Here is a 24823-nt window from a genome sequence, read left to right as displayed (position 1 = left end):
GTCAGCAAAGTGGAAGCACAAAAGGAGAGTTTATGGAGGTGAAACAGGGAAGTCTGAGTTGCTCTTTCTCTCATGCTTTACTCTGTCGGACTTGGATTTCAGAAAGGATTAATGCCCTAGTTGGTGAGTGCAACATGTCATCTTCTATGGTAAACCAACCCAGGAACTACAATGGAGGGACTTACCTTATGCCGTTCCTTTATTTTTTTTTTTTAACTTTGTGGCAGGAATAATCTCTGTAAACATGTGAGATCTATTACCTAGTTTTATGTTACAGTTTGGACTTATTTCTTTTTATTACCTAAAAGCCTATAATAAGGTATTGTTTATTCTCTCACACCCTACGCCTAAAGGTGGGTTCGGAGCCAAATCTTAGCATCCCTATATTATTTGAAGACCGTTATGTCTCCATCTTGTCTAAATAAAATGGCTAATACAAACCCATTTACAAGAATTAACAAAAATAACTATTTAATAATTGTATTCCTTGAAAGTTGTGGATAAAGGAGACTTTTGTGAATGTAAGAATTTTTTAAAATAACTGCACATTTATTATTTAATAAATCAAGGAAGAGATATCACTATTTGTAAGGTAAATAATCATATCTTTATCTTGTCTGCAAAATTTGTTTATTTATTTATTTTATTATTTATTTATTTTTTGAGACAGAGTCTTGGTCTGTCGCCCAGGCTGGAGTGCAGTGGCACAATCTCGGCTCACTGCAAGCTCCGCCTCCCGGGTTCACACCATTCTCCTGCCTCAGCCTCCCAAGTAGCTGGGACTACAGGCACCCACCACCATGCCCAGTTAATTTTTTGTATTTTTAATAAAGACGGGGTTTTACTGTGTTAGCCAGGATGGTCTGGATCTCCTGACCTCATGATCCGCCTGCCTCGGCCTCCTGAAGTGCTGGGATTGCAGGCGTGACCCACCATGCCCGGCCCTGTATAAATTTATTTTTAAAATGCTTTACAACTATGTTGGTGATGTTGACTCTGATTTTTGTGGGGAAGTTGCCAGAACTTGTCAGCAGAACTTCCTAAGGTAGCGAGCAATTGTGTAGTCAATTGTGTTAATACAAAAGCTTAACCAGTCATGCCAGCAATCTGCTTTTACTGTGCATTATCCGGTCAGAAAATCCATACTTTGTATGTAGACTGAACAATTGACAGTTTGCTATTTTATTCTACCAAGTGGGTATGGACCCAAGTAGCGAGGATAGTAATTCTTTTCTGTTTAAAAACTAGAATCCCAGAAGCAGCAAGTAAAATGGTGAAGAGACCACAATATAGCCCAGACCATCTGACAATTTCGCTTGACCTCAGCCAAGAGGCCGACAAGCAATTAACTGACCATTTCATATCATTGCAATATGGATTATTCTCTCACCAAATAGATCTGGTGATCATATGCATGTGTTGTTCAACTGTCAAAAGAATTATATTTATTTTTAATTAATTCATTTTCTAACTAAAGTTTAGAAAAAAGCTTCTCTAAATGCTCATATTTTATGATGTAGGGTATTAGGGTGCTAATGAACTTGGAGTTAATCAAATTTTAAAGTACAGAACTTGACTTAACAAAGTTTTCTCTCTACCAGCATTGTTATGAGAAAAATCATTTTGTTTTCATTCTTAAAAGGACTTCATGCATGAGATTGCCACTCCACGGAGTATTTATCAAACATGGACAAGCTTACATTTAATCACCGTGTTGAAAGGTAAGTTAAAGTAGTATATAACCTATACATACGAAGCAAGATAAATATTCCAATTGTAACCTTACAGAAACGTCCCCCTATATAGGGCAAAGGGTCTTCAACTGGAGTTTTTGCCCTTGATGGCTACCCCTCTGCAAAGTGTCTAAAAATATAGCATCTTCCAGTTAAAATTGTGGTACAGTTTGTTGACATTTTAAAAGTAATAAATTACACATATCTAACATTTTAAAGAAGTTTTATCCTTCTTAAGCAGTTTTTGATCATGTCCACCTTATTCATTTTAGTAATTACCTATACACTGCAAGCATGAACATTCTTGTGATCAAAAATCCTTCAAAACTACCTCCTTATTGTGATTATTTACAGAGAGTTACTGGAAACTGGAACTAGAGAATGATAAAGTTAGGAAAATGTGGTGTTGTACATATCTACATGTAATAATATGATCAATTTTCACAGTTAACATAGTGTATCTTGTTAGGTTATAAATGTTAAAAAATATTCATTTTCTATTAACGAGATTCTTGGGCAAAAAATTATATTGTAGAAATGTCATAGAATTTCAAAACTTTCCTTTTTTTTTTTTTTTTTTTTTTTTTTTTGAGACGGAGTCTCGCTCTGTCACCCAGGCTGGAGTGCAGTGGCCGGATCTCACTGCAAGCTCCGCCTCCCGGGTTCACGCCATTCTCCTGCCTCAGCCTCCTGAGTAGCTGGGACTACAGGCGCCGCCACCTCGCCTGGCTAGTTTTTTGTAGTTTTTAGTAGAGACGGGGTTTCACCATGTTAGCCAGGATGGTCTCGATCTCCTGACCTCGTGATCCGCCAGTCTGGGCCTCCCAAAGTGCTGGGATTACAGGGTTGAGCCACCGCACCCGGCCAAAAGCTTTCCTTTTTTACTTATGTCCCCTATTTACTCACGTCTCCTCTTTTGTTATAACCATGGTTAAAAACACAGACTTTGGCTGGGCCTGGTGGCTCATGCCTGTAATCCTAGCACTTTGGGAGGCCGAGGCGGGTGGATCACAAGGTCAGAGGTTGGAGACCAGCCTGACCAACATGGTGAAACCCCGTCTCTACTAAAAATACAAAAATTAGCCTGGCGTGGTGGTGCGTGCCTGTAATCCCAGCTACCCAGGATGCTGAGGCAGGAGAATCATTTGAACCTGGGAGGTGGAGGTTGTAGTAAGCCAAGATCGCACCACTGCGATCTTGCAGCCTGGGTGACAGAGCGAGACTCCATCTCAAAAAAACAAACAAACAAAAAACAAAACAAAACAAAAAACTAAAGACTTTGAGTCAGGCAGACAGACCTGGGTTCCAATTCAGCTCTTTCTGAGCTAGTTTCTTTACCATTCTGATCCTCTAAGTCTCTTAAGTCTTTATCTGAAGAACATTAATAATAATGCCAACATCGTAGAGTTATTGTGAGAAATTCCTGCCTTAATACATCTGAAATGCCTAACTCAGATCCTGCCAGGTAGAACATAGTAACAAGGGGCTCTCTGAATCATCCTTTAGGAAGGAAGACCCCCACCTTTAGGAAGACCACGGTGGCAGGGGCAGTCACTAGTCACTGTAGAGGAAGTTGGCAGCAAGGACAGTAGCATCACTTCCACTCCTCCTACCACACCAGATGCTTTTTTCCCCTACCAAAAAGTGTTCACAGGAAAAATTTCTAATATAATTCTGAGGGTATACACAATGTATGGACTCAGGAGTAATTTTTATTCTCAGAGATATTTATATTTGAATGAGTGGAAACCGAAAGAATGACGTGAAATTTAAAATGACATGAAAAAAATAAAACCCTAATACAGAATTTCAGGCATCAATGAAACAAATAGCCAAGGTACCCTGTAAATTCATGCTCTAATAGTTCTAATTGTTTGCCTGTTGTGGCTATCTTGGTTAGGAGTTCTAATTGTTTGCCTATTGTGGCTATCTTGGTTAGGAATTATTTCATTACAAAGAACAGAAAACTACACGTGTGATATCAAGAAAAATCAAAGGTAAGGGATTTATTAGGAGGAATCAGTGGTATCTCATACAAACCAAGGGCAGGACACATTTCTCTACTCATGTCAGTTTAATTTTTCCTTTATGGAATCTGTTCTCAGTTTTTCTTGGCAAATGGTCCAAACATGATCATCCCTGTCCCGGAGTATTTTAAGAGACTCTGGGAGAGTCATTTGTGGGAGTTTGTACCTCTGTCCTTCCATCTGCCACCTTGTAACAAAGCTTTCTGCCTTAGGTTACCAACTATCTGCTGCAGTAGTTGAAACCCATCTGCCTTAAATGTAAGACAGGCAATCTAAATTGAGTCTAAATATTACATCCATTTTTGGCCATACACTATAATCTGCCTGGGAAATAAGAAGCCAAAAGATTTTATTTCTCTTAAGCTAGTCTCCTCTTTTTACACACTTGGTTTAGGGGCATGGGGAGTGGTGTTAACTTTTTGTTTTACTTATACTACATAGATGTGTTCTCTGTAAAAATACCTTTATCTGTATTTGTATCTACATCTGAGTCTACACCTGTATCTCTATCTATATCTGGATCTATGTCTATCTATCTGTAGATCTGATGCAGGATTTTTTGCTCCTTAGTTCAGCTAAATCCGGGTTCTTGTCTCACAACCAGGAAAAATTAGGCATGTGGACACATTGACAGGTGAGGAGGGTGGAATTTATTAAGCAAAAGGAAAGCTGTCAGCAAAGAGAGGGGTCCTGGACACAGGTTTCCACCTCACAAATTGAATACCACCTCACAAATTGAAGGCCACCACACACAAGCTGAAGAAGCCAGGCTCTTCACCTGCATAAGGAGCAAATTTTTGGTGGCTCTGCCCTGTCTTTTCAATGTGCCTGCAGGCCCTTAGTCTGAGCCACTGTACACTGCATGTGTTAAGGGATGAAATTTTTCACCATGGGCATGTTAAGGCAAAACCCTGGTGCACACTGACCTGGGTAGGTCAGAGGTTCTCCAGGGACCCTCCCTTATCTCCCTAGGCATTTGTCTGTCTCTTGCCACTATCTTATCTACATATTTTAGTTCCAACTCTGGGGCTAGAAAATTAATCTTTAATCAAAGAACATACTTGCTTTCTGTTGTTTCTCAATGCTCAGGGAGACTGACAATTTGGGTCTGAATGACAGTTCACCAGTGCGGCTCATGGGCCCATGTTGGTTCAGAGGTCATTCTCTATTCTAATTAACCAGGGACAATTAGCAGGGGCAGTGGGACTTAGACTCCTTAAGCATGGAAAGTGAGGGGAGAAGACTGCAAAAGAAATTTACAGGAGCATTCTCCAAACAACAATAATCCCACCACCTAAGGCATCAGGATTGCATTTTCAGTATGCATTACCTGGGGCATTTGTTTAAAATGCAGCTTCCAGTGCTCCATCTTTTAACATGGTTGCTGATGTTGAAAAGACTAACATGACACATTTTTACATGTTGGTAAGGTTCATACTCTTAAGCTGTGGTAAATAAAAAGATATCTGAAATTAATCTTTTCAGTATAAAGAGGTATTTCTAGTAACATTTTCTGAGTGTTTTTATGGAACTAACAAAATGAGAGTGGAAATTCCTTTTTTTTTTCAAGACGGAGTCTCGCTCTGTTGCCAGACTGGAGTGCAGTGGCATAATCTTGGCTCATTGCAATCTCTGCCTCCCAGGTTCAAGTGATTCTCCTGCTTTAGTCTCCCGAATAACTGGGACTACAGGTGCACGCCACCACTACCAGCTAATTTTTGTATTTTTAGTAGAGACGGAGTTTCACCATGTTGGCCAGGATGCTCTCAATCTCTTGACCTCATGATCTACCCGCCTCAGCCTCCCAAAGTGCTGGGATTGGAAATTCTTTAAAAAAATGATACATGAGGTTACACATTTGATTAAAGTGAATCATATAAGAAGTAACCCAAAGCTTAGTTACAGGGTTATTAGGCTTTTATTATTCCTGGTAAATATTATTTAAAATTTAAATCATCTTTCATAAGATGTTTTCTTGAAACTCCGAGTTTCCCTTATTGTAACCTAAAAGCAATAATGAATTATATCTAGCTGTGAACAATAACCCAAGTAAGTCTTTCTGCTGGGTACTTTTCAGTGTCATCCTGGTATGACAACTTGAAAATAATACTTGAAAACATTACCTGCTTGTTATGAAAATCCAAAAAAAAAAAAAAAAAAAAAAAAATTGCTAGCCCTATTTATTTCTGGATAAGAAATATAGTTATAAAATTAATTATGACCATCACCTACATAAAGAACTAAAGGGAGTCAGTAAAGTCAGTGCTAAAGTTACACATTCATTTGGCAAGATTAAACAATGAAAGATAATCTCACTTTCCAATATATCAATAAGTTGCCTAAGATCATGCAGCTAAAACATGGTACAGCCAGAACACAAACCCAGGCCATCTGCTTCCAAAGTCCATTAACTCTTCAGCCCACTAGGCTTTTTCATGCATTTTTTTTTCATCCAAATCCTTTAAGATCTCTTTCTTAGAAACTACGAGGATCCATTTACAACATTACTAATTATAGAACAAATTTGGATAAATCTAGAGTCAAATCATTTATCCCCTGAAACATGACTATACTTAGTGGGCCTTCACCAACTTGTTTCTCTAAGCCTCAGTCTCTTCAACTGAAAATGATGAAAATGATAGGCTCTATCTCATTAACATTCTTATAAGGATCAAATGCATTATATATGTGAAGCGCCTTGCACAGAGGCTGGCAGGTAAGAACCACTCAATAAATTTTAGCTACTACTTGTGTACTTGCAGAAGATAGACATACTCAGTTAGCAATAAGGTGTTTAAGGTGTGCTCTATTATCGTGTGTGTTTTCATTTCTAGATGAATAACAGATTTATTTGTTTATTTATTTATTGAGACAGAGTCTTGCTGTGTCGCCCAGGCTGGAGTGCAGTAGCACAATCTCAGCTCACTGCAAGCTCCGCCTCCTGGGTTCTCACCATTCTCCTGCCTCAGCCTTCTGAGTAGCTGGGACTACAGATGCCCGTCACCACGCTTGGCTAATTTTTTTGTGTGTGTATTTTTAGTAGAGACAGGGTTTCACCGTGTTAGCGAAGATGGTCTTAATCTCCAGACCTTGTGATCCACCCGCCTCGGCCTCCCAAAGTGCTGGGATTACAGGTGTGAGCCACGGTACCCAGCTGATGAATAACAGATTTATTTAAAAACACCTTGTGATGTCATAGAAACTTCGGATGTAGTTATGATTAACACTATTATTTCCCCTAATACATTTTTCTTATAGCTGTTCCTTTTCCAAGGATAACTAGGTAAACTAATAGGGAGACAGATAATGATAATGAAGATAGATAGGTAGATAGATAGATATAGACAGATAATAGATACAGATGAAATAACACACACAAAAATATATAAAAATGAATGCATACAGTACAATTTATAGTCATGCAACTTTTAGTGGAGTGTCTTATGTTTTTCTAGTTGTTTGCGCACATATTTTTTTGAATGACAACTTGAGTCCTTTTCTAGTTAAAGGAGTATGCATTTCCCTTCTTAAAAGGAGTGTACATTGTTTCTCTTCTTAAAAAATACATTTAGTATATTTATATATGCAGTCCTGCAACCTTTATCAGACCTACTTTAAATTTATTCTGTGACTGGATCCTGGACCCTTCTTCCAGCTGAATAACCTGGAGAAATTTCTGCTTTCTGGAGGGAAGCGCTGCTTGGGATATAGAATGCTTAAATGCTCTTACACCTCTCTCAATTTTTAGAGTTACTGGCTATTTAACACTTACTTCTCCCTGTTTCTGTGTGCTGTCTTCCTCTCCCCACACATCTTCTTTGAAGGATTCCTGAGCTGCAACTCCTCCCCCATCCTCTTCTCCAACATTCTGAGGTGGTTTCCCTATTGTTTCCACTGCCAGCCAGCAGATTTTCCACTTGGAGAAAGGAGAGGAGAAAAACTGAACCGTGCTCTAGCCAGCTTGCCTTCCCTAACTAGTTCTTTGTGTCTGATAGAAGGGAAACTTCTGTCTGCTACAGCATATTATTTTGGAATTGTGCTGTAAACATCCTCCTCCAAACTACACCATACAGAAACGCAAATAATGTTAACTCCAGTCTGTGTCCCTTGGTACCTGGGTGCTACTTGGCATCACAGGTTGAGTTGACAGTGGCTTCCCTTAGTGGGGCTGAAATACATGGCGAAGAGTTGTCATGAGGACCATGTGTTTGTGGAGAGGGCTGTGTCTGCCTGGGAGTCATAAATGGGACATGTAAGCTCTAAAGTTTCCTAAGAAGTGTTAATATTTAAGAGTAAATCCAGGAATTCGTAAATCAGCGGTTTTACTTTGAACAGAGCTCCAGCCAGTTGTGACATTGTTGAGTAAATTGGCAGCCTGTTTGCTGTTGTTTCCTCTTTTTGAAATTTAACCTCTTGGAAAAACAGCAGCCTGGGCTGTTACATGTCTCAACACAGACCACCAGAATAGACTGCTTGAAATTGTTTTTTGATCTGCAGTACCAGTTCCCCTCTAGCAACTTTCTTTTTCTTCTTTTAAATCATTTTGACAGGACATCTTTGCTGGGTGCAATTTCTGTGTCCTTCGAAAACCTGGGGGCAGAGCATTTAGGATGCAACATTCACTCTTGGGCATTTCCTTGAACTCACATTGTAAAGAAAGAAAGTTCTTCACATTTTCATGCCATGAATGGACACCTTTTTAAAGCCAGTTCCATGATGTTTAATTCCATACTTTTCAAATGTCAGACTTTTTAATGTTGTTTTTTGAGCACTTGAAGACTTAGAATTAGCTGGGTTTGAATGATTAACAATGATAGAGGTAATTATTATAATAATTCAAGCCATTGTTATAAATAGTATGTGTTTAATATACCACAGCTTTATCACTTTTACATTACAAACAAAAGCTTACCATTGGTTTCAAAAGAAAAAAAAAAAGCTATATCATTTTACATTATAAAAAAGCTTACCATTTGCTTCAAAAGAAAAGTTAATAGGGAAGAAGTAGGCTTTGCAAAGAGATCAGTTCTAGGATATTCACACCCTGAACAATATGATGACTCATGATATTTCTCTTGGATTAGAATTGGTTCGAATCTTCCTTTACCACAAGCAACACACTATACAACTAGCCAGAACCTACATTTTTGGCTTCCTTTTTTGTCTCAACTGTCAGTTGGTAGAATTCAACAGAAAAGAGATGTTTGAGACACTCAACCACGTTGGTAAAGTAATGTTTTGTTTGGAAATATTACAAACTGCTGCTTCAAAGTGCTTAATGAATGGGTATGTGTGTGTTTCTACATATTTTTAAGGAAACTAGAAGAGAGGAAATACAAACCTACACATGAAAGAGCCATGCCAAATTAAGTGCTCTGTCATTTTTTATAAAGACATTCTGACAGGAGTTTGCCAAAACCCTATTGCAAATGAACATCACAACTTCTCCTAAACAAACTGAGAAATTCTGTGAATGGATGCCCAGTGTTTGCATGTGAATTGCCAAGAAATCACTGCCCACAGGATAGAAGTAAGAGAAAAAAAAAATATTGAAATGTCTGTATATGAGTATATCAACATCCTGCAGTTCAGACCATGGCTTCAAAGTCATGATGAGCCCTCATTTATAAAGCCTTTAAATAGTAGGCAAACAGTGGCTCAGACAGAGGAGGAATTTCATAATATCTAGTTTTCTTGTGGAAAAAGAAATGTTGGTGTCTCTTTTCCAAAACCTGGAAAATATATTTTAGCTTATTTTCTATCTAGAGTTAGTTCAGTTTCATTTGGGGTCTCAGAAGCTAGAAAATTCCAACTATTAGAATAATAATCTTATGGATTTTATTTTAAAGCTTAATGAAAAAAAATTAGTAAAATATTTTTAAGCAGAATTTCATTGACCATGCTTGTGATAGGCAGTATGCTAACTGCCTTTAATACTACCCAATAAACTTAGTATGTTGGATCCTTATGAGCTAGGTAACTTAGTTCCCATTTTATAGCAACTTAATAAATTTTTAAAGAGTTCAGGAAATTTGTCTCAAATTATTTAACTAGCCAATGGCAGGTCTGGATTTTGAGCAAAATTCTATCTTGATATCCTGTGCTGCTCTTTATGATTATATTCTAATGAATCCCTTATGTGAATAATAAGGAAAAGCTTAATCTTGCTTGACTCCAAAACACAAATTAAAAGTTCTACTTATGACCTAATTTTATCCATGGAACCAAATTAGTATGTATTTGGAAAAAAAAAAATTTATACCTTCTTCTATAATCTCTTGTGCTATTGTGGTGGCATAAACGCTTCTACTATCTTTACCCTTAATCTGATCAGAGACCTACAAATATCAGGCATAGATGCGCTGCAGCCTCCTTTCCCTTGCTCATGTCAGACATCACTAGTAGGAAACAGCACGTTTTACAGAGAATAGCCTCAGCCTCATACTTCTCATCACAGTGCTCCAGATCAGCATTACCAGTAATCTGAGTTTGCACAGTCCTTAAACACGTATTTGCCATTAAAGATTAATCTCATTCTGCACACTGTTATCAGAAGAATTCACTCAAAGTATTGCTTTCATAATTTCACTGTTCTGATCAAAATTAGTTAGTGGCTCAATACTGCCTACTACTTATAATCAGATCCCTAAGCTCTTCCCAGATCTTTCCAAAAGCTTCTTCTGGGCCTTTTCTTCTCTTTTCTTTATTCTTATGCATGGATTTTTACCTCACCTGCTCTGAAGTTTGCATTGTCTTGCCATTTGTGTGTTTATTCTTAATTAAGAATGTTGCTTTGGGCCAGGCTTGGTGGCTCACGTCTGTAATCCCAGCACTTTGGGAGGCCAAGGCGGGTGGATCACCTGAGGTCAGGAATTCAAGACCAGTCTGGCTAACATGGTGAAACGCCATCTCTACCAAAAATACAAAAATTAGCCAGGTATGGTGGTGTGCGCCCGTAATCCCAGCTACTCGGGAGGCTGAAGCAGGAGAATCGCTTGAACCTGTGAGGCAGAGGTTGCAGTGAGCTGAGATCATGACACTGTACTCCAGCCTGGGCAACAAGAGTGAGATTCCATCTCAAAAAAAAAAAAAAAAAAAAAAAAATGTTGCTTTGTTCTTCTATGGTGAGAAAATCACAACAATCATTTTATAGTCAAATTCCCAACTATTAAACAAAACTGATTTCATCTTTTCCCAAATCCTCAATATAGTAGAAGTTCTCTAATTTGATGAAAGCAAGACTAGTAGTTGATTTGCCAATCAGCTACAACAGCAGCCAAAGAAAAAAGAGGAAAAAAAAATGATCAGAGAAGAAATCCTAACAATGATACATATGCTTTATAAATACTTTGTTTTAAAATATTTAAAACTGCACATGTGTTATTTCATTAAGCTTTTGATTCAGGGGCATATTTTCCTGTGATTAAGAGTCTGCTAATAACAATCCTACAGCATCTTTCTTGCATACAATTCATCCATAATGCATCCTCCATGATTCCCAGTCTTGGTTTATTTAAAATAGAGTGAGAACCTTCCAAGTATTGTGAGTGTGAAGTCTTCCTATACACTTTTGTGATTTCTGCCCCAAATTTTAAAAAAGTTTTCTTGCAATATTCAATTCATTAGTAATTGTTTTTAGCCATTCATATTTAAAAGTCTTCATAATGCAATCAATTTAGTTTTCATACAAAAAATCTCATACCTTACTTTCTGTATGATATTTCATTGATTTATGTTACATGATTTTAATAACAAGTGCCACTGACAGTTTGGAAAGAACACACTTGGGCTGCACACTGATCAAGTGGCCCTAGCAGAGGGGTGCATGCTAGCTCTGAGCAGACAGTATGCTATGACAAAGGTCAGCGTGTTTGATGGGGTGAATGAAGAGCTGAATGTCTTCCAGAGTATTGATTAAGTGGATAGTGAAGAGAGATTATTCTCATTTATATTTGTAGTCTATATCATTACCTGACTTTGATTATACACTGCTTTTCGGGTGATAATTATCTTTCTCATCTAAACTGCTATAGTTGACTCCAGGGACATTGTTTACAATTCCTTTAGGGTCTTCCTCATAGCAAAGCAGGGTCTTCCTCATAGCAAAGCACAGCGATATTTTACAGAATATATATGTATTTATATATACAGTATTCATTAAATTTTCTTTGCTCCTTACACTCAAATAGCAAGGTAGAAGTGAAGAGGCTTTTTAGAGCTACCCAGAAGAGAAACAATCTGAAGGTTCACAACTTGAAACAATACACCATAATTTGGACTGAGGCAATCAGACCATAGAAACTTTTAGGAAACTAAGGGTATCGTTCCTGCATTCAAAATTTGAATACATTATGGATATGATATGGTATCCAAAGCACAAAATGAATTAGTGGCAACTGGGGTAACTGTTTAAGTAAATAAATAAATTTTTTTCTCTGCTAAAATGTGACTTAAAATAACATTCTAGGAGTTAAAAATTGAAATAATATTAAATCATAATTGAATTGAAATATTCTAGAAGTTAAAAAATTCTTTAAAACCTTTTTAAAATTGTCTAGTTATTGACAAGTCACTCTATCATTTTCAACTTAACAAGAGAGAAATGGAAAGGCTGGGAGATTTGTCCAAGGTCACAGATCAAGTGATCTAAACATAGACAACCAACCACAGGGTACCCAAAATGTTCTTACTCAAAAGACTTAATAGCTTTTACCAAAAATAACTACTCCAGTCAAAGAGAAAAGGATAATTGCTACTTCCACAGACAACATAAGAAACCGACATCATTTCAGCCCAGAAAGAAACATTAAATGACCACCCACACACCCCATCACATATTTATCTCCTCCAGCTGCAAGACCCCTCTTCTCTTTGGCTTCTCATTGACCTAGAAAGAAGAACTAATGAATAAATAAAGTCTAAAACAGATGCAAAGGCAGTCTGCATAAAAAGTACACTGCTGTGGGTAAGCAAAAATGTAATCTCTGGGTCAGCTCTTTCTTGCTCACTGCTGCTTTAGTCAAGAAGTCCAGCCAGCTCTTTGCAGAGACTGTGGTGATGCCACATCTGCCAATGCAAATACCTGGCTGTGCAGGACAGGAAACCTTAGCCAGGTCTCAAAAAGTCCTCAGCTTAGGCAACAGACAACCTTTGGCTAGCACTAACTTAACTCCTTTTTTTTTTTTTTTGTCTGGACAACGAGTGGTTCCTGAGGCAGTCATGATTGACCAGATGTGTAGTTGTGTCTGATGCCCACACTTAAAAGAGTGCTCTGGCATGAGTGCTTGAGATTCATTCATTGTAGATGCATTTCTTTTTTTTTTTTTTGGAAATTGTTGAATGTAATTTTTTATTTTTCCTTAGAATGGTTTCATTATTTATGTATGTATGTATTTTTTTTAATTTTTTTTATTATTATACTTTAAGTTCTAGGGTACATGTGCATAATGTGCAGGTTTGTTACATATGTATACTTGTGCCATGTTGGTGGCTGCACCCATCAACTCGTCAGCACCCCATCCACTCGTCATGTTAGCATCAGGGGTAATAACTCCAATGCAATCGCCTCCCCCCTCCGCCGCCTTCCCCATGATAGGCCCGCGGTGTGTGATGTCCCCTTCCTGTAGCCAAGTGATCTGCATTGTTGCAGTTGCCCACCTATGAGTGAGCAACATGCCGTGTTTGGTTTCTGTCTTGTGATAGTTTAGCTAAGAATGATGATTTCCAGCTGCATCCATGTCCCTACAAAGGGGAAAAAGCAGGGCAGAAAAGAAGTAGATGCATTTCTTTAAAACAGAGGTCAAGGGCCAGGCACGGTGGCTCACGCTTGTAATCCCAGCACTTTGGGAGGCCGAGGCAGGTGGATCATGAGGTCAGTAGATCAAGACCATCCTGGCTAACACAGTGAAACCCTATCTCTACTAAAAATACAAAAAATTAGCCTGGTGTGGTGGTACACGCCTGTAGTCCCAGCTACTTGGGAGGCTAAGGCAGGAGAATCTCTTGAACTTGGGAGGCGGAGGTTGCAGTGAGCCAAGATCGTGCTACCACACTCCAGCCTGGGAGATTCCGTCTCAAAAAACAAAACAAAAAAACCAGAGGTCAAACTGGTGACTCACAGTCCTATTTAGCTTTTAGATGGACTTTGTGTGCCTCTATGGCTGTCTACCTATTCATTTTTTTTAAATTTTTAATTGCATTTAGATGGGCAGTTGTCAATTTCTGTGGTGTAAATACTCTAGATGTTGGAAGAGGTGCAGTATTTCTATCATACAGATGTGATAGAAATAAACTCAAATGCATATATAGTGGTCAAATATAGTAACATAATTAGTGATGTGTTTTAAGTATTACTTTTTAAAAATAAGTGTAATTTCATTGTTAAGTTTGTATAATTTAAATTTTCATAATGGTCACGTTTAATAATCAGCTCTCAAAATTCTTGCAAATGTAACACTTGACTCTTGTGAGTCAGGATAAGCCCACTGCTTCACGTGCTTGGATAACATATCATGATGATAGCAGCCATAGCATACAGTGGTTCAGGCTCTGGATGCTGAATTTAAATCCCACAGTTTCATTTACTAGCTGTGTGAGCTTGTACAAACTACTTAACTTCACAGAACCTTGAGTTTCTCAGATGGAAAAATAAGTTAATGTTTACTTTGTGAGTTTACAGTGAGGAATAAATAAAATAGTATATGTGAATGGCTTAGCACTAGATTTGGCACATAATAATCACTCAGTGAAAAATGAACATTTATTTTAACTCGAGGCAGAAATTACTTCATCTGATTGGTTTTGCTACTACCTCAAAGACCTAACTGCAGCACCTCAAAGAAATGAGAAATTTCATGAGTAGAGGAAGGAAAGGAACCAGGGAGATCAGAAAAGACCAGGATGAAAGGTAAGATGAAGGCACTGAGAAAGAATGAGAATAAAATAGGATCAAAGATACAGAAATAGGATAAGAGAGAGTAAAAAAAACGCTGTTGCTTTTCCTAGTGCAAACCATGTCTATCCTATCCATTAGACTCATTCTCAATTTCTCACAAAGGTTGTATAATCTCTGCATAAATTACTAAAACCATTTCTTGAAAGAACAGTACCAAATACCAAACAATCCCATCCCATCTCTTTGGCTTGAATAATTAATGTTAGACATGGAACCCATACTCAACCAGTTAGATTCTCTTGTCTTAAAATTTGGAATTCATTCCCAGAGACTGAAGTGAAGCAGTGTTGAGTGCTGCCAGTGGGGCAGCTCTGACTGGCCATAAGCAGATGAGGAAAGAAAACCAATCTTCAGAGTTGGAGAGAAACAAAATAACAACACACAGAAATGAACATCCCTTATCCCCTTACAGAAAAAAGGAAAACAGAAGACAAATGATGGCTTTTCTTTCCGGTGAAGCCTGGCTATATCCCTTAGCTTGGTTTCTATGAGATAAGCCACTTTCCTTACCATAAACTTCCTTTACTTAAGCAAGCTTGGGTGGATCTCTTTTCCTTATAGCCAAATGATTCCTGACCAGATCATCCCTGCCAGTTCTAAAGTTCTGTGAAGATACACAAAAATCACAGTATTTGTAAAATACCGGAAGCTTGAAGGCATGTGATTTTAGCCCCTTTGATTTACATATGATCAGTGGAGTCCACAGAAATAAATGACTTGCACAGAGTCCATATTTAACTAGTAATTGAGCTATTCCAAACCTCAGCTCAGCTCAGCTGGGTCCCAGGCAGCGCCCTCTGCAGTAAAACAAAAATGGTATGGTTCTAATTTTGGAGTGGCAGCATGTTCAAGATGTGCTGACACTGTTCTCAAAGGCCAAATCCCATTTTCTTTTTGTCTGCTGTCTCACTTTATGAATAACGTCAGAACAGAACAGAAACAGGAAGCTGGTCTACTGAAAGACAAGGCTAAAACAAGGGCTTTGAGGTAAGATCAACCTGTGTTCAAATCCTCACTCTTTTCCTGGCAGGCTGTTTGACTATGGGCAAGAGCCATGACCTCTCCAAGCCCCAGTTCCTCTTTGAAAAATGGAGATAAATAAAATTATATAATTATTGTGTTGTTGGAGGATTAAATAATATAATGCATAGAGATCCCTCAATGTAGTGAACACTCACTGAATGTTACATTGTTCTTGATCTTAGTATTGTCAATGATAATTGGTCAGGCAGGAGTCAAGAATCAATTCCAGTGGGTATTTTCACCTTGAGGTTGCAAGGACTTCTTTCCTCAGTGGAAGTTTATATCATCAGTACCAACATCTACACATGTATCTGTATCTTCTTTTTTTTTTTTTTGAGACAGAGTCTCCCTCTGTCACCCAGGCTGGAGTGCAGTGGCGCCATCTGGGCTCACTGCAAGCTCCGCCTCCCGGGCTCACATCATTCTCCTGCCTCAGCCTCCTGAGTAGTTGGGACTATAGGTGCCTGCCACCACACCCAGCTAATTTTTTTTTTTTTTTTTTTGTATTTTAGTAGAGATGGGGTTTCACTGTGTTAGCCAGGATGGTCTCGATCTCCTGACCTCGTGATCTGCCTGCCTAGGCCTCCCAGAGTGCTGGGATTACAGGCGTGAGCCACCGCGCCCGGCCTACACATGTATCTTTCTACCTGTTACCAACTGGCCCTTCAAATACACTTACTAAACCGTTTCTTAAGGGTGTGAATGACTTCAGTCAAGAATATCATTGGGATTTAATGTGCTTTGAAAATGGAAATTTTACACTTGGTGATTAAAAATTTGGCACTTAATGTAATAAACCGTGAATGTTAACAGTCAGCATTAAAACACGTGATACCTATCCTGGAGCTTCTATAAGGCACAGCTAACAATAATCACCAGGCTTGCAGTTCAAATCAGGAAATACTGTGTAAGCACAGCTACACTTCATTAATGCAGAAGAACTAAACTGTTTTCAGCTAGAAGGAATGTATAATGCAACATAATTAAGTGGAGATTGATCCACCTACAAACTTTAGTTGACATTATTAAAGCTTTGAAATTCCACGAAGCAGTGTTTATTAGCAAGATCAAGGTAATCGAGGGCAGTGATTCTCAAGCTCCTATGGCGTAAGGATCAACACGAGGACCTTATAAAAAGTGTCTTTTCCCAAATCCCCCCTCAAGAAATTAAAATTTGGTGATTCTGTAGTGCTGGCCAATTACTTATATTTTTATCAAGCCCTGCAGGTAATTATAATCCAAATAATCTTGGTAGAACTCACTTTGAGAAACACTGATCTAGAATCTCAGATTGAGTAACATTTCACATAGGAAGGAAGAAAAGGCTTTGCAAAAGAGAGAGCTCTTCTCAGCAGGCTGGGATGGAATGCAGATCTAAGCCTTTAAGAAAGAAAAAAAACCCAACAACTCAAACTAGGCAAGTATTTTCAATTAGTTGTACCTTGACTCTCACTGAACTTTAGAGGGTGGGTTCTGTGGAAGCACCAGGTGTATTAGTTCAGTCTGTCCCAAGGGAATACAATGTCTTATGTGAAACAGCAGAAGGATAACGGAATCCCAGTGTCAATAAATCATGCAGTGGACAAGAGAGGTATTTTTTCAACAATCTGTAGACATAAATATCAAGCATACATTTCTGCAATAATGATTACCAAGTGCTTGTTTTAATAACATCTCAAAAATGAATGGATTCTAAATCCCAGTGATAATACATTTCATCTGATACACTGTTGTTGAGTCTACCAACATCAAGGGAAGCAGCAGTAAAACTTTGTACAATAGTGGTTGGACTGGTGTTTGGGGCATTATAATTGTAATCTCATCCCTAATAACAACTAACTCTGCAATTTGGGGAAGTCGTTTCACCACTCTGAATCTCAGAATGTACTTGATATGTTGAAAATTCCCTTCTGTTCCAGTGTTCTGCAATAAAGTGCCTACTATGAGCCATACACTGTTCTAAGCACTCCACTTAGAAATGAACCTGCTTAATCCTCACAATCATCCGATGAAGTATGTGTACTTTAAACAATCTCCCTTTATAGACGAGCACAGTGAAGCACAAGAAGGTTAAGTAGCCTGCCCAAGGTCATTGTGATGGTTTATCTTCTATGCCAGCTTAGCTGGGCTACAATGCCCAGATATTTGGTCAAACATTCTGGATGTTTCCATGGGGGTGTTTTTGGATGAGATTTATATTTAAATCGGTGGACTTTGAGTAAAACAGATTCCTCCCATAATGTGGGTGAGCCTCAGCCAGTCAATTGGAAGGAAGCCTCAATGGCACAAAAGACTGCCATCCCCAGAGTAAGAGGGAACTCTGCCAGCAAACTGCCTATGAACTCCAACTGCAGTTCTCTCCTGAGTTGCCAGCCTGCATCCTTCTCCATCAGATTTTGGACTCATCAAGCCTCCACAATCATGTGAGCCAATATCTTAACATAAATCTCTTTGGCACTCTCTCTTTTTCTCTAAATCCTATTGTTTCTGTTTCTCTGGAGAACCCTGATAAAAACAGTTCCACAGTATTATGGTGGTGGAGCCAGGCTTTGGTCCCAGGCAGGCTAACTCTGCAGGTGGAGGATGACGACTACTCTGTGCTTCCAGAGGTTAGCCAAGCATCCCTTTTAAGAATTCAGATGCTTCAGTGAATATAGACTCTTAAATAGTATTTGGTCTTAATGGTTTTTCTCTGGCTATCTGCACTGATGACATCATTCAATTGGGCATAATTAACTAATGCAAGCAGTGATTTCGAAGAATTTAACATCATCCATGTTTGAATACAGTAAATTGCGTGTTTGGGGAACATCCCTATCTTTCAGAGTTAAATGTAGGAAGTAACTACTTTCTTACAAAAAGTCCCTTGTCGAAAGAGGAAAAAAACTTTCTAGATATAAGATAGTCTGACTTAAGTGTGGCAGTTTTTCTCTTCTTAAATGTTTACCTTTCTCTCCACTCAGTAGACACTGACTTGAAAGTCTTGCAATTCCTGTTTGTAGTGGGTAGATTTTAAAATACCATCACTTTTAAAATCTTATTTTTTTTTTTTTTTTTTTTTTTGAAGGGGGTTTTTTTTTTTCGCCCAGGCTAGAGTGCAGTGGCACCATCTCTGCTCACTGCAAGCTCTGCCTCCTGGGTTCATGCCATTCTCCTGCCTCAGCCTCCCGAGCAGCTGGGACCACAGGCGCCCGCCACCATGCCTGGCTAATTTTTTGTATTTTTTAGTAGAGATGGGGTTTCACCCTGTTAACCAGGATGGTCTCCATCTTCTGACCTCGTGATGTGCCCGCCTGAGCCTCCCAAAGTGCTGGGATTACAGGCGTGAGCCACCATGCCCAGCCTATTTTTATTTAATCAAATGATAGTAGGCTATTTTGCTTCCTTTGTAATGTGTGCGTATATGTCAATACTCACTTTCCTTCTCAAGATCCCAATGTAATCCTTGACCCTTAGATAAAGATGACCCTAGAAACATGGCTATAAANTAAAATCTTATTTTTTTTTTTTTTTTTTTTTTGAGACGGAGTCTTGCTCTGTCGCCCAGGCTAGAGTGCAGTGGCACCATCTCTGCTCACTGCAAGCTCTGCCTCCTGGGTTCATGCCATTCTCCTGCCTCAGCCTCCCGAGCAGCTGGGACCACAGGCGCCCGCCACCATGCCTGGCTAATTTTTTGTATTTTTTAGTAGAGATGGGGTTTCACCCTGTTAACCAGGATGGTCTCCATCTTCTGACCTCGTGATGTGCCCGCCTGAGCCTCCCAAAGTGCTGGGATTACAGGCGTGAGCCACCATGCCCAGCCTATTTTATTTAATCAAATGATAGTAGGCTATTTTGCTTCCTTTGTAATGTGTGCGTATATGTCAATACTCACTTTCCTTCTCAAGATCCCAATGTAATCCTTGACCCTTAGATAAAGATGACCCTAGAAACATGGCTATAAAGTACCTCAAGAATGGACATCTTCAACCAAGTCAATTAGCAGCAACTGTCCAAATACCTGGTAAGAAGGAAAAAAAGCTAAAGGTATCCTGCATCTTTTTTTTTTTTTTTTTTTTTTTTTTTAAACTAGAAGTTAGTTTTGGAATCCTACAGAGAAGTCCACAAATATTTAAGAGTCAAGAGAGGCTGGACGTGGGGGCTCACTCCTATACTCCTAGCACTTTGGGAGGTTGAGGCAGGCAGATCACGAGGTCAAGAGATCGAGACCATCCTGGTCAAGAGATGGTGAAACCCGTCTCTTCTAAAACTACAAGAATTAACTGGGTGTGGTGGTGCATGCCTGTAGTCCCAGCTACTTGGGAGGCTGAGGCAGGAGAGTCGCTTGAAACCTGGTGGGATGGAGGTTGCAGTGAGTCAAGATCACGCCACTGCACTCCAACCTGGCAATAGAGCGAGACTCTGTCTCAAAAAAAAAAAAAAAAAAGAAAAAGAGTTGAGAGAAGCCCCTGCCTTCAAGTGTACTCAGTGTTAAGGACTGCAGGGCCTCCCTGGTGGAGGTCAGCCATGTCCATTATAGATGTGTCTAGTTTGAGCACCTAAAGGTTGATAACTCAGGAAAGGCAGAGTGTCTGTAAATGAAGGAAACACTTAGCCAAGGTTCAAGATCATTGAACTGTTTCTGGTTTTTATACATAGACTCATATGCTGTCTGTAGCTTCCTTGACCCAAACTATCAACTCTGAAACATGAAACAGTAGAGAAAGAAGAAGGGGAAGACTGAGTTGTTCTGTTTTAGACACAGGCTGAGTCATTGCAGCCAGATTCAATCAGTGCAAAGGAGAAGGATTTGGAACAATTTGGTTAGTTTCCTTCCATCCAAATGTCTAGACACCCAAAGGGTTGTGCGGCCTGGCCTCTCACTATTCCCGTTAAAAGCTTCTCTTCACGGAAAATGTCATTGGTTATATGGTTTGTTTGTATTATGTTTGAACTTAATATATACTATTCTACCTTTGTCAACATTCATTCCCATTTCTGTAAGCTTTAAACTATCCCAGATGCTGAGTAAATGTGAATTTGCTGGAATGTGGCTGGCCTCTGTAATCTGGTTGCACAATCACTACTCTCCCTCTCCACATTCTGTATAAAGTCAATTTTAAGTATGCATTGTCTGGGGCATTTATATCCTGTAGATTAAGACAGATGCCAAAAGTGTAAAAAGGTAACCTTGATCTATTATTATTGGAGTCTATGCAGCTTAAAAGGAAAATGGACTCTCAAGTCTGAATGCTTATCTCTCCTGTTCTCAATCACTTAATGCTCCAAACTGTATGCTCCCAATGTCAATTCTTTAGTTGGTTGTCAAGGTACTTCCCACTAGGCATTTAGCTTCTAGTATGTTCTGTTCAGAAAATACCCAGAGATTCAAGGATGTCAATTTGGGTATCAAATATATGAATCCAGAGCAAAGTCACCTGATACATAGTTTTCTTCAGCACCATAGTGTGATCACCTTCCCTGTGTCCAAACTCTGCAGAGATATAGAGTGTCTTGTTTGATAAAATTGTGTTTGAAAAAATGACACCCTAAATTGACTATGCAATACTGACAAGACATGGGGATAATAAAAATGCATGGCCCATGTACCTTTTTGCTGAGATTTAGATATTCTTCCCCATCCTCAATCCTCTGCCATATTTTTAATATTTTTGCTTTTTTATATTAAGCTCTAAATATGAAAGGATGAGGAAAGTCACAAACAAGGAAGAGCAAAGAGAATAAAGCTAGTATAGGGAAGCATTAGCCTGATCTCAGTAGAGAGACACAGTTTTGTGTATTGTTTAAGAGTTACCCAGATTGACGATGTTAACGGACCAAAGAAAGAAGATTTAAAGAAATAAATCTGATAACTTTAGAAAACATAGGGTGATCCTGGGGAAAATGTATTTGCTTTTGTCCAAAACAAGATCAATACCACCTTTTAAAAGGTAGCTTTAGAAAAAAAAATCTCTGCATGATGTATACGCTTCCTGGAGCTTCCCAATATCAATAGCTCTGTCTTTATACTGGCATTTTAATTGACTTTCCCTCATTTTTTTTCCTTTTGTTGATCAATCTTTTTAATGAGCAATTTTGTGTAGTCAATTAGATCTAATTCTGTTGATGAAGAAAACTGAAAATAAATGAAGTCCTAAAAGTTCAGTTTAAGCTACTAAATCATTGATTAACCAAATAAAACTACACCATATTTTGGTTTAACCACTTGTTTAAGTTATATGTCAGCCTTTCTTCTATAGAAGTTGAGAAACTTGATTAATGAAAGCTGTTCTCTCTGGAAAAAAGAACTTAGTTGTTCCATATGTCATCGAAAGGCTCGGTTGGAACTGAGCAGACTGTAATTCTTTCCTTTCTGGAGGGAAATACGAAATTCTTTCCACAGCTGTTAGACTCTGATCTCAAAGCTAAATTAATTATTTTTATCTTTAGGATTTGTCTTCATTTGAGACCCACCATAGCAGGGTACACTCATATCTAGTGGAGGAGGCCGCTGCAAACCTTGTGTAAATTTCAGGATTTTGCACTTACCCAACTCCTCTGAGTAATACCCCACACACCTAAAACACCATTGTTAACAATATGGGTCTTTAAATCTTCTGAGGCTTCAAAAACTGTAATCAGTTCAAAACTGTAGCTTGATCAAAGGCCTGTGTGTAAGGAAAAGAATGCTGAAAAAAGAAAATCTTTTGGAAAAATCATAATTTTGCCTCAGGCTAGATCTGAAGTACTAACCTACTGAGTTATACTTCCAAAGTTTAGAAGAGTGCTGTGTTTTCATCTAGGATATAGAAAGGTGGTGAATTGCCTTTGATTTCTCCTTCCTTGCTTTGAAACAAAGCAATTGTGAAAGTCTAATGCAATTGCATTCTAGCCAGTGTCCAGTGAGAAGATTCCCATGGGGCTCTTCAGCATCGTAGATTCATTCACTGCCCTTAACTGGCTTGTTGAACAAGGATGTGTGAGTTTGGGAGTGGGTGGTTAAAATTAGCATATTTGGCACAGCGGAGAGTTGTCCATCACTGAAAAGAGAGATGATGAGTATTGGTTCTAGGAATCTTCTCCTGAAATACACAATGCAAGGAGAGCTGGTAATGGTGAACGAGGAATGGGGCCAGGGATATGGAAGGCTGGACTACCCAGGACTTGAGGAATGGGCTATATCAGCCCATTCTGTATTCATAATGTACAACTGACAAGAGATCTTCACACTACTGTACTCTGACCCTCTGTCCCTTTTAGACTCTAATGTCCTCATTTTCAAGTAGTAAGAGTGTGTGTGTGTGTGTGTGTATGTATGTGTGTGTGTGTGTTTTAAGTTAAAAGGGTAGTGGAACAAAAGTTGTTCATACCTCTGCTTCCCCTCTCCTAAGAGAAATAAATTGTCCTTAGCTTTCTTTGCTATTACTTCCATTTGTTAGCAAAATTTGACTTTTACAGGCTTATGCTGATAACTAAGCCAGAATAAATGAGGTGAGAGACATACAGATTCATAACTGAGATGTGTAAGGGATTTACACAAAAGGATACAGTTTATGGTTTAATTCCTCAAGGAAAGTATCATATGCAAGTGAGTCATTTTTGCATGACCTCAGCTGAGAAGAAGCTGGATTGAAAGAAATTCCAAAGGCATGGAAGAACATCAGTCAGTTTACAAGAGGTATTTGGAAAATCATATTTATTCATTCTGACACACCCCAAACACTGGATTTCACAATGCAGGAGCAAATAAAACTAAAGAACAAAACATCAATAAAGGAGTAGAATCTTACCTTAATAGGTAATGAATTATCAAGTGTATGCTACAAAGGAAAAAAAGGGAAATAGAACAATGCTGTTGAAAAAACTTTATGTGATGATGAAAATGTTTACACCAACACTATTCAATACCAGTAGTCACTAGCCATATGGGGCTATTGAGTGCTTAAAATATTCCTAATGTGAATAAATAACTGAGTTTTACTTTTTTCTCTAATTTTAGTTAATTTAAAATTAACATTTGGCTAGTGCTTCTATCTTAGCCTGTCTCAAAAATAGCACTAAAGATGAGGAATACCAAATTCTTCTCTAAAATCTTTCACAATTTCATTGGCTGATCTCTGCCAAATATCTCCTTTGTATTTTATTTTCCTGTCTTTAAAATGGTGCTTACAATTCATAGTCTCTAAGTAAAAACGTTAGTGACATAATATGATTTAAATATAAGATTATTCAACATAAATGTCCTATTGATAGATTTCTAATCTAAGAGGTAAGATATTTGGAAGTTAATTTCAACTTGTATTGAATTACTTGGGGTAGCATAATTACAGAAATGAGTATGAAAAGCTCTGTGCTTAAAAAAAAAAACATAAAGCTTAAACAAACATAGAAAGGGAGATGTTGGGCCAGGCGCGGTGGCTTATGCCTGTAATCCCAGCACTTTGGGAATACAAAATTATCTGGGTGTGGTAGCATGCGCCTATAATCCCAGCTACTTGGGAGGCTGAGGCAGGAGAATCACTTGAACCCGGGAGGCGAAGGTTGCAGTGAGCTGAGATTATGGCACTGCACTCCAGCCTGGGCAACAAGAGTGAAAAAAAAAAAAAAAGAAACTCTGTCTCAAAAAAAGAAAGATAGATGTTGATATTATTTCAGTTAAGCAGTAGGAAAATAGATGAAGGGGCAATAAACTCTGACTGGGAGAGTGTATTTGTCCATCTTCACACTGCTGATAAAGACATACCCGAGACTGGGTAATTTACAGAGAAAAAGAGGCTCAGTGGACTCACAATTCCATGTGGCTGGGGAGGCCTCACTGTCATAGTGGAAGGCGAAAGGCACGTCTTACATGGTGGCAGACAAGAAAGAATGAGAGCCAAGTGAAAAGGGAAACCCCTTATTAAACCATCAGATCTCGTGAGACTTACTGCCACGAGAACAGCATGAGTAAAAGCACCCCATGATTTGCTTATCTTCCACTGGGTCCCTCCAACAACACATGGGAATTATGGGAGCTGCAATTCATGATGAGATTTGTGTGGGGACACAGAGCCAAACCATATCAGAGAGAAGTGGGACATTGAAAGACAAAGTTGAATTTGGGCTGA

The 24823-nt window shown here is 38.7% G+C and overlaps 1 long non-coding RNA gene across 1 annotated transcript; it reads right to left on the bottom strand.

Annotated features, from left to right (window-relative positions):
• Positions 1 to 4395: 4395 nt before the first annotated feature.
• LOC108534033 (uncharacterized) lies at positions 4396 to 24564 on the bottom strand. Its single transcript, XR_001886867.1, has 6 exons — positions 24506 to 24564; positions 23507 to 23536; positions 23265 to 23340; positions 22266 to 22822; positions 7533 to 8550; positions 4396 to 5205 (listed from the first exon to the last, which is right to left on the bottom strand). It is a non-coding gene; the product is annotated as an uncharacterized LOC108534033 (long non-coding RNA).
• Positions 24565 to 24823: the final 259 nt, after the last annotated feature.

This window comes from Rhinopithecus bieti, unplaced genomic scaffold, assembly GCF_001698545.2.
Source record: "Rhinopithecus bieti isolate Rb0 unplaced genomic scaffold, ASM169854v2 scaffold_11587, whole genome shotgun sequence".
Taxonomy (NCBI): Eukaryota; Metazoa; Chordata; class Mammalia; order Primates; family Cercopithecidae; genus Rhinopithecus; species Rhinopithecus bieti.
Note: the sequence above shows the minus strand (reverse complement) of the source record. Positions and strands in the feature narration are given on the sequence as shown.